Source organism: Esox lucius, chromosome 9, assembly GCF_011004845.1.
Source record: "Esox lucius isolate fEsoLuc1 chromosome 9, fEsoLuc1.pri, whole genome shotgun sequence".
Lineage (NCBI taxonomy): Eukaryota > Metazoa > Chordata > Actinopteri > Esociformes > Esocidae > Esox > Esox lucius.
In genome coordinates this window covers 21,988,949-22,002,221 of record NC_047577.1, presented here as the reverse complement: position 1 = coordinate 22,002,221, position 13,273 = coordinate 21,988,949, and positions in this window count along the sequence as shown.

Sequence of the window (13,273 nt, the reverse complement as noted above, 5' to 3'; positions counted from 1 at the left end):
AGCAATTGTCTGGGGCCACCACGTCCAAAACCATTCCAGTTTTGGGGATTGTCTTGTTTTGCCTCTCCATTGCAACTGTTGTTTCTTTCATTTGCACCAAAACATGTGACATTAATTCACAATAACTTATGCTTCCTAACTGTACAGACTGATATAGCTAAGGTTTAACTGACTTGGTGTTATACTGTGATGATTACATGTTCCCTTAATTTTTTTGAGCAGTATATAATTACACATTAAAAAAACTATTACTTTTCATTGCAAACATAAATTATCAAGTTTAACACGCAACTTTGAATGCAACACCCTCTGTCTGACATTGTCACATACTATTTTCATAGACAGCTTACAGCAACCAAGCTCCAAAAAAGAATTTTCATGCTTACCAGATGATTATTTTAAATGTAACCTCTTGCTGAAATATAAAAAAACATCTTCAAAAAGGCAGATGTTAACAAATTAGCTGACAAAATTGTTGAGGACACCTTCTGGAGCAGCTTTGAATGTCAGTAAACTCCAAAATCGTGCACAAACAAGGCAAATGCTAGGTAACCACACAATTACATTCTTGTGACATTGCACATGACATCTACAGGTCTGCTCAAAAGTTTGCATACCCTTGGAGAATTGGTAAAATATGTACCATTTGTAAAGAAAACATGAGTGAGCAGGCAAAACACACTTTCAACTGTAGGTCATAACAGAATGGCACAATCATAAAACAAAACATGGCAAGAAAGAAAGAAAATTAAATGACCCCTGTTCAAAAGTCTGCATACCCTTAGTTCTTAATACTGTGTACTGCCCCCTTTAGCATCAGTGACAGCGTGCAATCTTTTGTAATTGTTTTCTTGCAGGTGGTATAGCTGCCCATTCGTCTTGGCAAAATGCCTCCAGGTCATGCAAAGTCTTTGGTCGTCTTGCATGAACCACATGTTTGAGATCTCCCCAGAGTGGCTCGATGATATTAAGGTCAGGAGACTGTGATGGCCACTCCAGAACCTTGTACTTTTTCTGCTGTAACCACTGGAGGGTCAACTTGGCCTTAGAATGGGCCGCCATGGATCGGACTCGTTTGTCCAGCACAACCCACAGATGCTCGATTGGATTGAGATCTGGGGAATTTGTAGGCCAAGTCAACACCTTGAACTCATTGTGTTCCTCAAACCATTCCTGAATTTGTTTTGCTTTGTGGCAGGGCGCATTACACAGTCATACGTGAACAAGAAGTACAGAAGGGGACTGAGTACGCAACCCTGGGGGAGCATTACACAGTCCAAAACACAGCACTTTGAACTGCCAGTGGACTCAGTGGGTGGAGAATGCTGTCCTAGCCATTTTTTAGGAACCATGACTACAGCGGCTGACCACAGGCTATTAGACGGCTCAATGAAACCAGCCCTCTCCATCTCCTCAGCCTTGTCTGCAGCCTCCTGCCTCACCATTGGGATGTGTCGGTGTCTAATATTCACTGGTTGGGCGTCGCCTGTGTCAATGTCATGCTGGACCAGGTGGGTGAGGCTGAAGTCATGCTCCCCCCACACAAAAACAGTCCTTAAACTCAGTCAGGAGATTTCCCAGCCGTTTGCCCTGCTCACTCACTATTCCTCCTATAGATCTCCTCCATTGCTGTTCGAGAGACGTCAGACATCCCCGTAGCCTGTTGGGGAGGAGACAGGTCAGGTGACGTGGGCGGCAGTGTATCTGTGGCCTCCCTTGGCACGAAGACGGGGGCCACTGGAGAGAGCTGGTGGACAGGAGCGGGGGCTGAATCACTCCCCATCCCCCTTCTTGCCTGCACAGGTGGTAGCATGAGCAGGCAGGAGACAGCATCCCCGACGAGGCACATCGCCAGCTGCAGGACTTTTTGTCCCTCTCCCCAGCCGGCTGAAACCGCTAGCAACTCAAACTTTGTCAGGAAAGCTTCCAAGTCAGCGTCACTGGTGAACTTTGGGACCTTGATGGGACAGTAAGCAACAGCAGGTAACTCGACATGGGGGTGCCGACGTGGAGGTGACTTCCGTAGCGATGCGAATCCTGCACATGCTCCCGCTTCATACAAGACATTTTTAAAATCTCTAAATAAAAGTTTTAACCTCCATACATTTCTATAAAAAATGGAGATGGGCTAGCTGACAGGGTATATTGATTAGCAAGCTGTACCGTTGTTTTCCAGTGCTTTACATTTTGAACTGGATTTACTTTACCGACCACTAGATACAGCCGATAATAGGGGTGGCGGATAGTACGGAGACGTTAGCTACTATTTACAGAAGGGAGCTCGCCACATATGAGCAGTGGCGTTTTTATATGTAAAAAATTGGTGCGGCACAAACCATTTCAAAATAGAGGATACATACCAGTAAAGCTACAAAACTCCCTCTTGTTACTGATGAGTTTATTTAACACATCAATAAACAGTGTGGCTCCACAAAACACTTAATTAACGACAGAGCGGCTTGCTTCTACCAGGTGTTGTAGTACACATACTGGAGAGAGAGACAGAGAGACCTTCTTGTGTAATTGCTCACTTTCTCTCTCACACACATATAAAATTACCAAAGTCACATTTACAAACATAAATTAGGAATGCAACCAAGCTCTAAACCAATGTGCCTCCAGGGCCATACGCGAACAACAATGAGCTCAACACCACTGAAGGCCACAAAAAAGCAGAAAAAGACAACTTTTTAGGGATACAGATCAATTCTATGACACTCTTCACCATCTATATCAATCGATCCAGCACAAAAATATGACCAATGCACGGACCAGCATCACAAAGGCAGGATGATAAAATATGCTTTCACTCACCAAGGCTGAGGGCTCACTTGAAGAGAAAGGTGGCACGGCGGTTCTTCCTCTGGGCAAACTTTTCGATTACTTTGGGAATTAAGTCATGTAGCTGCTGAATCAGCTGGCTTTCGATGATCAACATGGCCAATGCATTGAGTCACGGCTCTCCCATGGTATGGCGAATCAAGGATTTTACCCTCTTCAAGCTGGAAAAAGTTCCTCTCTTACTCAGATGTCATCATAGGTTTTGTTATAATAATTTTCAGCAGAGTGACGGTCTCAGCAAAAGCCTCCTCTAGGTTGTTCTCATGGATGGATCTTAAAAGAGACAGGGCCGTCTTACCAGTGTGAAGCTCAGTGTGGCGTTACAGAGTGGCATAAGGAAGGAAAAAAGGAGGAGCTGGAGTACTTCTGGCATAAGGAAGATTTTTTGGTACTTCGGCCCCAGAGTTTTTTTGACAGGCCGTATGCTTCACTTATGGTGGCCTCATCCCATCCTGGTTGTGTGCGTATGTCCTCCATACACAGGAGCAGTGCAGCGTGGTTTTCCCAAATTACATTGACAGTTCTACTTTTAAAGTTCCATGGTACAGCGGGTGGCCTCGGTCTCTGTGTTGCCTCAGCAAGTGCTGCAACACGTTTTGCAAAAATCACCTTCAGGATGCTCATCCTTGCTGAACAAAGTTGCTGCAAGGTCAGGTTCAACTGGTGAGCATAGCAGTGAACAAACTGGGCATGTGGGTTTGTCTCTTTCATTAGCGTCTGTAACCCTCTGATGTTTCCACTCATTATAGCCGCACCATCATAAGTCTGAGCGATCAGCTTTTCTCCCAGCTTCAGTGGTTCCAGCACACCCTTGATGCTATTAGAGAGGCCGAGTCCAGTTTTATCTTTGACTTCCATAAACTCCAAAAACCTCTTTGTCACTGTATTGTCAGGCAACATGTATCACAATTCAACCACCATTTGTGATTTACAGGAGACATCAGTTTTCTCATCTGCCTGTATGGCAACAAATGATGTCTTGTCCACTTGCATGGCTATCTCCTCCCTGTACACTTCATACATACAGTCTAACAGTTCATTTTGTATAGTGCTAGATGTCCATTTGAAGATGGGCTGAGCGTCATAGTGGCTCTGAAGTCTCAAATCGGCCAGTATCGTAAATGCATCTGAATATTCCAGGATTCAGGGAGTCCACTGAGTCGTCGTGCCCCCACAGTGCGGTTTCACATTTCCCACACAGTTTAATACGTTATGATCCGACTGAGAACGTACCTGTTTTCCTCCTGTTTGTTATGCTGCTCAATGGAGAGCCTGTATGCACTGTCAACTTGGGCTGTGACATTTACCCTTCCAAGTAAGCCCAATTTCACAGCAATGTTTTGCAATCCTCATAGAAAGAGGTTTCAAATCTTTGTAACCCGTCCTCGACCAAGTACCATCTCCACCAAATAGCAGACATGGAAAAAATAAGTGGCTTTTTTCTATGCTAACCATTAGCCACTTTTTCTTCAAAAACCACTCCATGTTAAACCCTGCGGTTACTTTTACCAGCAGTTTGAGTGATGACAATAACCCGTGGCTGATGGGCACCAAGAAGCTTTATGTGACCAGGTTGGGCTAATCTATTTTTCCTATCGACAACGCCACCTAGAATTAACAAGAGCTCTAGGAACTCAACCAAAAGTTACAATAACTTCTCATCAGACTACAAACTATGCTCAGGTTCGTTTGGAGGGAGGAGCAGTATATAAAGTATCCCAAAGGCGAAGCTATACTTTAATCAATATTTTATTTCACCACAACTTCAATAGGTATTTGCATTAACAATAAATTACATTACAATACTTAAAACATCGAGCAATAAAATATATATGAAAAACCATATCCATGCAAATGTCCCAGTCCCTGAGATGCAGCGTACACCGGCGACCAGCCGAGCAATCCGCTCCTTTCCACCGGAGTTCGGCCTTCGTCTAACTGGCAGGAAAGGGCTAAACCGGAAAACAGAGGAAGACAATGTGCCAGTCTGGTGTTCTATTAACTAGGCTCAAAACGGTCACTCCAGAGGAGTATACCATGTCTGTCATCCACGACCAGGACCCTACATACAGGACAACCACTCTCCGTATACCCAAACAACAAAGCGCAACAATCTCTCCACGTTAACGTACTCACACTCTGTCCGGGTCACAGGCAGTAGTAGCCCATTCCCCGGGGTGCGCACGTCTAGCCTTATGGGTATACGGGATCCTGCGGCTCGTAGATCTTGTCTCACGTGGTAATTTCTTCCACCGCTTCGAGCTGTCTCCGGTAGCCTTCTGCTCCTCTCCTTCTCGGTGTCCGGTCTTTATTTCCTGTTCTTATTCTACAGTCCAATCAATAGCCTCATTGTACAGGTCGAAGTTCACGGGTTGTTAGCCAATTAACGAATAGAAAAATAACACAAAAGCACTACAACCAAAACACCAATCACAACACTAAACCACACACAATATCCAAACCAAAATCACAGTAGATCAAGTCACAAACATAATCAAAATACATGCACAATTAATATCCAACCCGTGACATTTACTTCAAGTTTCTCCTCCAAATTAAGGGTGCTTGAGTATGAAATCAGTTTTATTCATTTACTCAAGTTATCTGGCGTTTGTGAAGCTAACAAGTTAGCTAAGACATTCTACCCTCCTCACTCTTCTTGCCGACTAATGTTGGCGCCAGACAGACAGACAGCCAATAAGGTCTGAAATATGAAATGACGCTGTAGTGGGTATACTGGCTGTCAAATTTGTGTGATCTGGGGCTAGCCCCACATTCATGCTTAGCCTATGGCCTAGTACTGCGAACTTGAATCGGCAGAACGCAGTCTGAAGCAGCAAGGAAGGGACCAATGAACATTAAATAAAATCCTAACAAAAATAATGTGCAATTAAGGAAGATGCTATATTCATAGCTAATAAATTATAGGAAGTAATCTTCGAGAAATAAAAATAACAATTTTGTTGCAGTTCTTCCTGTGCCAACCGTTGTGCTGCCAAATGAACACAAATCTATATGATTTCTATACAATTTGTAAGGAGATTAAGATGCGATGACCAAGTTAAAGAAAAAAGAAATCACAAAGATAATATCTTGACTGATATATCGATTTATTTGGGGAGACTAATTAATATTAAATAGGCCTAGCACCATCTCTGAGTCTATACACATATACACATTTCTAAACTCAAAACGTATAGATTATTGACCTATTTTTTGTACCCCGTATTTCTACTTAATCTGCCAAAATCACACTAGCGGGGCAGGCGTTAATCTGTACCCAGGCGCTGATAAAAGATCAGCAATTAGGGTGAATTGGAATTAGTAAAAAAATGAGGATTAAGAGGTGTAATGATGAAATATATGGCAGCAGCATGTTGCATGACTCCATATTTTAATATTGCATAATTTCTAATGGAAGACGTAGGTTTGCTCTTAGATTTTTTTGCGCCCACCAAAGCACAGTCACTAAATTATTTCAGATCAACTCTAGTTGGGTTTCCAATAATTCTGAATAATAATAATCAGCACTCATGATTCAGTGAAATCTAAAACTGATCGCATCAAGCCCTTGAAAATGTACCTACTGAACATTATGGGACATACGCGAAACAGCAGTATCCTTGCTGGCCATCAACTCCAAAAGAACAAAAGCCTTGGATACAGAGAAAACAGTAAATGTGTTCGCTGTGAACAACAAAAACAGGCACATTGTCCTTCTATGAATAAAAAAACTTGGAGAAGAACTGCCTTTATAATTGCATTATTATTCTATAGCCTTTCAGTGTTTGTGCATTGTATTAGTATTTCTTGATGGTAGTGGCCTCTTTCAGCAGGATAATGTGTCCTGCCACACTCCGCACAATGTTCAGGGAATGGTTTCAGGAACATGATAAAGGGTTCAAGGTGTTGCCCTGGCCTCCAGATTTCCCAGATCTCAATCTGATTGAGCATCTGTGGGATGTGCTGGACCAACAAGTCTGATCCACTGCGGCTCCAGTTTGCAACTTACAGGACTTTAACGATCTGCTGCTAATGTGTGCCAGATAAGACTGGACACCTTAAAGCCACTTGTAGGGTCCATGCTTCGGCGAGTCTGCATTGTTTAGGCAGCACGTGGTGGATCTACAGCATATTAGGCAGGTGGTCATAATGTTTTATGTCTATACAGTGGATATAAAAATTCTACACACCCCTGTTAAAATGCAAGGTTTTTGTGATGTAGAAGAATGAGACAAAGATAAATTATGTCAGAACCTTTTCCACTTTTAATGTGACCTATAACGTGAACAATTCAATTGAAAAACAAACTGAAATATTCAAAGGGGAAAAATGAAAAATAAAAAACAATAACCTGGATGCATAAGTGTGCACACCCTCTTATAACTGGGGATGTGGCTATGTTCAGAAATAACCAATCACATTCAAACTCATGTTAAATAGAAGTCATTACACACCTGCCATCATTTAAAGTGACTCTGATTAATCACAAATAAAGTTCAGCTGTTCTAGTAGGATTTTCCTGTCATTTTCTTAGTTGCATCTCAGAGCAAAAGCCATGACACCAAATATTCACATTCAAGCTATTCAAGCTGGTCAAGCACTAGCAATCTGCATTTCATAGACAGATGTGTTTACTTCTGCGGCAAAATAGAACACACTCGACAGACCTGTACTGTATCTAACTGGCTAGCAAACAAAATCGGATCAAAAGTTCAAAGGTTGTTGCTAGCTACAGTCAAGGATCCTCTTGCCTGGTACCTACTAGAGATAGGGACTGGCACGCCTAATGGATGTGCACTACATAAGGCAGACTTCCTCTCTTGTTGGAATGCAAAGACAAAGGATCTGCTATCTCAAATCAGACCCTGGTGTTCAGCTTGCAGGGACCTTAAGGGGTGCTCTCTCCATTCTCCTTTCTCACTCCCTTTTTCCCTAACCCCCACTTTTTCCTGCCCCCTCCCCCATCCCCACTCACCTGCCTCCCTTTCTCGCTGACACACTATTGCTCTCCCTTTCTTCCCTCCCTCGGTCTCTCCCTCCCAGTCGTTCAGTGCATCGGTGTCCTGGGACCATGCCTTAGGACTACTGATGACTTCCTGCTGTCCCCAATCCACCTAGGAGTGCTGCTGTTAGTTTCTGCAGTTCTGCCTGTGGCTGTGGCATCTAAAAAGAGAAATTGAAGGTTATGGACTAGCTGAGTCATCTTAATCCTATTGAAACACTGGGGGAGGGGAGGGCTACATGCAAGAAGTCCTCAAACATTACACAGTCAAAGTTCTGTAAAGAGGAATGCTCCTAGTTGATGTATTACTCATAACCAGTCATGCATTACATGTATATTCAATTATTTTTGCCCAGGGGGACGTTCACACTGTACAGATATATCAGTTGTAGTAATTTCTCACTGTAATGCAACTATAAGGACAATGGCATAAACATATTGGGGTTGACATTGGTTATATTATTTACATTATGCATACATTACACTTTCTCTGTTACTGGGGCACCAATTCGCTTTACTTCAGGTTTCTCTTCCAAATTAAGGGTTTTAAACCGGTGCTCGACTATGAAATCCACTTTATTCATTTTCTCAAGTTATCAAGCTAGCTAAGACAATCTACCCTCCTCGCTCTTCTTGCCGACTAATGTTGGTGCCAGACAGACAGACAGCCAATCAGGTCTGAAAGACGAAATGGGGCTACCATCTGTCAGCCCCACTTGGCATAATATTTGTGTGATCTACATTGATCACACTAACATTCTGAGCATGCTTATAGAGGGGCTAGCCCCACATTCACGCTTAGCCTATGACCTACTACTGCAAACTCGAATCGGCAGAACGCAGTCTGAAGCAGCAAGGCACGGACCAATGAACATTAATTAAATTCCTAACCAAATTATATGCAATTTAGGAAGATGCTATATTCATAGATAATAAATTATTGGAAGTAATCTTCGAGAAATAAAAAGGGGCTGTGACCCACCTGCCCCTAATGAACAGTCGCCCCTGGTTCCAAGATGTTTGGTCTTTGTCATTTTCTAGACAAACTCATGCTAGAGTTCTTCACAGACATAATCCTAATCCAATTATCTAAGGTCTAATCTGGTATCCAACATTCAGACACCCCCCTACTTTTCTGAATGTTTTAGATAAGAGAGTCATAATGGAATGCTAAGCTGTAAAGCTTGAACCATGCATTACACCGGCCAAGATTTAAAAGAAAATGCATCCTAACCATTAAACACAGCGAGACAATACGGCGGGTTTGCGTGGGAATAAAATCTGTCCAGCCAACCTCGGATCCTACTCAGATTGGGTATTGATTTTATAAAAACTGTGAGATATTTTGGGTGTTGGTAAGGAATTTCCCAGACAGTGTGATTCAGATATACTTTATTATGAGCTCCCATTTAGTCATCTAACTATAAATCTAGCTCTAACCACATCTGGCCATTTATTTAAATGGATTGTTTTAGCATTATTTGATCCATGACATTTACAACAGCTGACAGGATCTTGTGAAGTCGATAATAAGTTTTACATCCTGTATATATTTTAGTGATTTCGCTGATTATCTTATCCAAGTAAAACAAATGGAGAGGGATGTTTAGGGCACATATCTAATGAAAAACTGATTGAGGAGAGGAGGACAAATGGGTGAAGGAGCTGTGTTGCTGCTGGACTGCCCAATCACAGGAAAATTGGCCATTTCACAACTGAATTTACAGAGAGCTGAAAGGAAAACCAATGAACCCATCTAAAATATACAGGCCAACAGACTGAGATTGGTGCATATTTTTATCATTAACAAACACTGTAATTATATTCATTAGAGTATGTTGCAAATATTTGAGTAGAGTTGAGACTGAGTTGGCTCACATATGATCATTTAGCTTAGCAAGTATTATATATGCTTACTTCTGCATAAGATGTTTACTCTGGCAAAAACAATTCAGAAAGTTATAACAATATATTTTTGAATTCAAGTAGCTGTCCTTCCTTTATTAGGCTTCTTAGCTAACTTGCTAGCCAAGTGGTAACAGTAGATTTCAGCAAACATGTCTACTCTGTTGGTCAACAGCATAACAAAATACAACATTTTGTGTAAAGACTTGCTTACATGCCATTTAAAACAAACTGCTATATATTCTTGCTGCCAGCATCTTCACTACTGCAAAGTGAAGCTAATGTTGAGGTTGTTGTCAATTATCACTGTTAATCCACTGATGCAAATGGACTAAAAATAAATGAACAAGAGGACTGACTAGAGAAGCTAGAAAATAAAACCTGTCGTTTGCATCCAATATCCCGACTGTCAAAAAACTAAATTCAAAATGAATATATCGGATGACCTTGATCTTTGGGCCCTCAGACGGCACGGAATTAAACAGACACAATTCTGTAGTGAATGTCATTGCATGGGCTCAGGAACACTACCGAAAACCATTGTCTGTGAACACAGTACATTGCTGCATCCACAAATGCCAGTTAAAACTCTACCATGCAAAAACAGAAACCAGGTATAAATTAGATCCAGAAAGGTTGCTGCGTTCTCTGGGTCCGAGCTCATTTAAGATGAACTGAGGTGAAGTGGAAAACTGTCCTGTGGTATGACAAATTATTTTGGGGAATCATGGACGTCGCATCCTCCAGGCTAAAAGGATCATGCAGCTTTTCATCAGCACACAGTTCAAAAGCCAACATCTGTGATGGTATGGGGGTGCATTAGTGCACATGGCATGGGTGACTGGCACATCTGTGAAGGCACCAGTAATGCTGAACATTATACTATATACAGGTTTCAGAGCAACACGTGCTGCAAACCAGGCGATGTATTTTACAGTGAAGGCCTTTCTTATTTCAGCCAGACAATGCCAAACTACATTCTGCATGTATTACAACAGCGTGCCTCTGTATTAAAGGAGTGAGAAACTGGCCTGCCTGCAGTCCAGACCTGTCACCAACTGAAAACATTTGGTGCATTATGAAATAAAAAATATGATGAAGGAGACCTCAAACTGTTGAGCAGCTGCAATCCTATATCAAGCAAGAATGGGAAAACACTTCAAAACTACAGCAATTAGTTCAGTTCCCAAACGTTTACAGTGAACACAATGTCTTGGAGTTCCTAGCAGGATGTGTGGACCGGATGTATCACATGTCCCACCATTGTCCTAGTAGTGGTTTCATTCAGCACTTCCATGCATTATGTCAATACTCTCAGGGGTTCTGTCAAGCGGAATTTCATTACTTTTGATGGCCATAACCTCACAGTGATTATATCGGTTTTCAACCACAACTGTCTGTTAGTTGTTGAATGGAATAGAAGGTAATAGAAACAGTACTTCCACTGTGAGAATCACATGGACATGTTTTTTTCTATTCCAGGTCTGCTAGAAATCACAAACCCATCGTTTCCTTCTGTTTCAGACCATATGGTATTGTAACTATACAAGCGTCTCAATAGATAAGAACTTTTCAATATGCATGCAAATAGTATTTTAATATTTGTTATTTAATAACTCCAGCAAGTTCAGCCAGAGACCCTGAGTGGGCATTAGCTTAGTGATGATTTACCTGATGCAAGGATTCCTCCTACCATAGTCTTATGGTTTCCTTCCTAATACGGCACTATATTTTAGTCGGTTAGGCTATTCAATCGGTGTGCTGCTCTTGCTGGTCATTTTTAGAATCTGGTAGGTAAACCCACCCACCACTCCAGCCTCCAACCCTTCTCATTGTTTTTAATAATCTCACATTCTCAATGTTGTTATTAGCAGTATATTCAAAATCATGCAATGGTGGTTTTGTTTCATGGTTTCTCTAATAAATCAAATGATCAAACAAATACCTGGTGTTCTACAAAGTAGATGGATTTGGCAAAATTTTCCTACAAATGACAAAATACTGTCAAAAAGCAATTCATCCCTGAACAAATAGTTCCCCAGACAACATTGTAAATCAGCAAACAGGTAAAAAGAGGTTTTCATGACGTTGTAGATGATTCATACAGTATGCGAAGAAATGTTAACAGTCAGTCAAATGTGTTTCATAAAGTATTTTTAAATAAAAGGTTTTCTCAAAGGTCTTATACATATACCCACCGTAAACCAAGCTATAGCAAGCAAAAACTAAAAATGGATTCACAATAGCAAGGAAAATCCCCCTAGTAGAGTCAGAGCCTAGGAAGAAACCTAGAGAGGAGCTGGACTCTGAGGGGTGGCCAGTCCCCTTCTAGCTAAGGAGATCGAAGATTAAAAGATAACTTTTGGGGAACCATTGATATTTTTGCATGTTCACATGATCAGTGATTCAGTAAAAACAGGTGGGCTGTGTCTGGTGTCTTTTGACAGAGGATAATTGTTTTAGACTTGACTGATCAATGTGCCCTTTTAAATATAATCTATTGTCTAAATGAGAATAACATTCTGAGAATAATATTCTGGCATTTACATTTTTTGGAAACATAGAGACTATGTTCTTTTTCCTCATGGCCTTCTACATCTCCTACACTTTGAGAAAAAAATCCATACATTGTATTTTAAATGAAAGGAAGCTATGGGATATTGTATTATTTAAAAAAAACTATTAACTCCCTGTTGTCACATAATAAAAAATATCCTATTAATATCACACAGCGGGTACGCATAATTATGTCACCAACCAGGTTTCTTACAGAGGGTGGGGAAATTGAACAGTACTGTCCAGGTTTACGGGGTTGGTAATGAAATATGTTTACCTTGCTTCATCGTGCTGTAATGACTGTGTGGTAACTTGAGCACCAGTGACTGCAATCACTGCAGAAGACCAGAGAAATGGTTCCCTCAGGCTTTTAAGGATTCTGGTAAAGTCTTCCTTGTCGAACGAGTAGCGCTGGTTCCTCTCTAGGATTCTTCTACTTAAGTTTGGACTGCACAACAGAGTTCTTCCTAGCCACTGTGCATTAACTCTTGTTGTTTGCTCTAAAGGGTTTCAGGCTGGGTATCTATAAAAGCACTTCACAAAACGGCTGATGAAATATATTTGATTGATTGATTAAACAAACAAGAACAGCCTCAGTGTGAAGTCTGCTCCTCGTGGCACTGCAGCTCCTCTTCCTATCCGGCGCTCCACCTGGTCTGTGTACTAACCACCGGCAGGAGTGCGATGGCAGCAGCGCAGCCAGAGGACGCACCTGTTTCCACTAGTTATTAGTTCTTATTGTGTTTGTTTGCCACCGCAACTCACATATTATTGTTTCTGTCACGCTGAACGTGAGGTGTGTTTATTGTATTGCAATAAACAAAATAATATATATATATATATAAAGTTTTAAACTGTCATCGCTTGAGATTTGTTTTTCTTTGCACTGCCTCATTTTTACGCCCACTTGGCACTCGCACAGTCACACTCGGATGTGCTTCAAAGGGCACAAAGTCCACTGGGAGT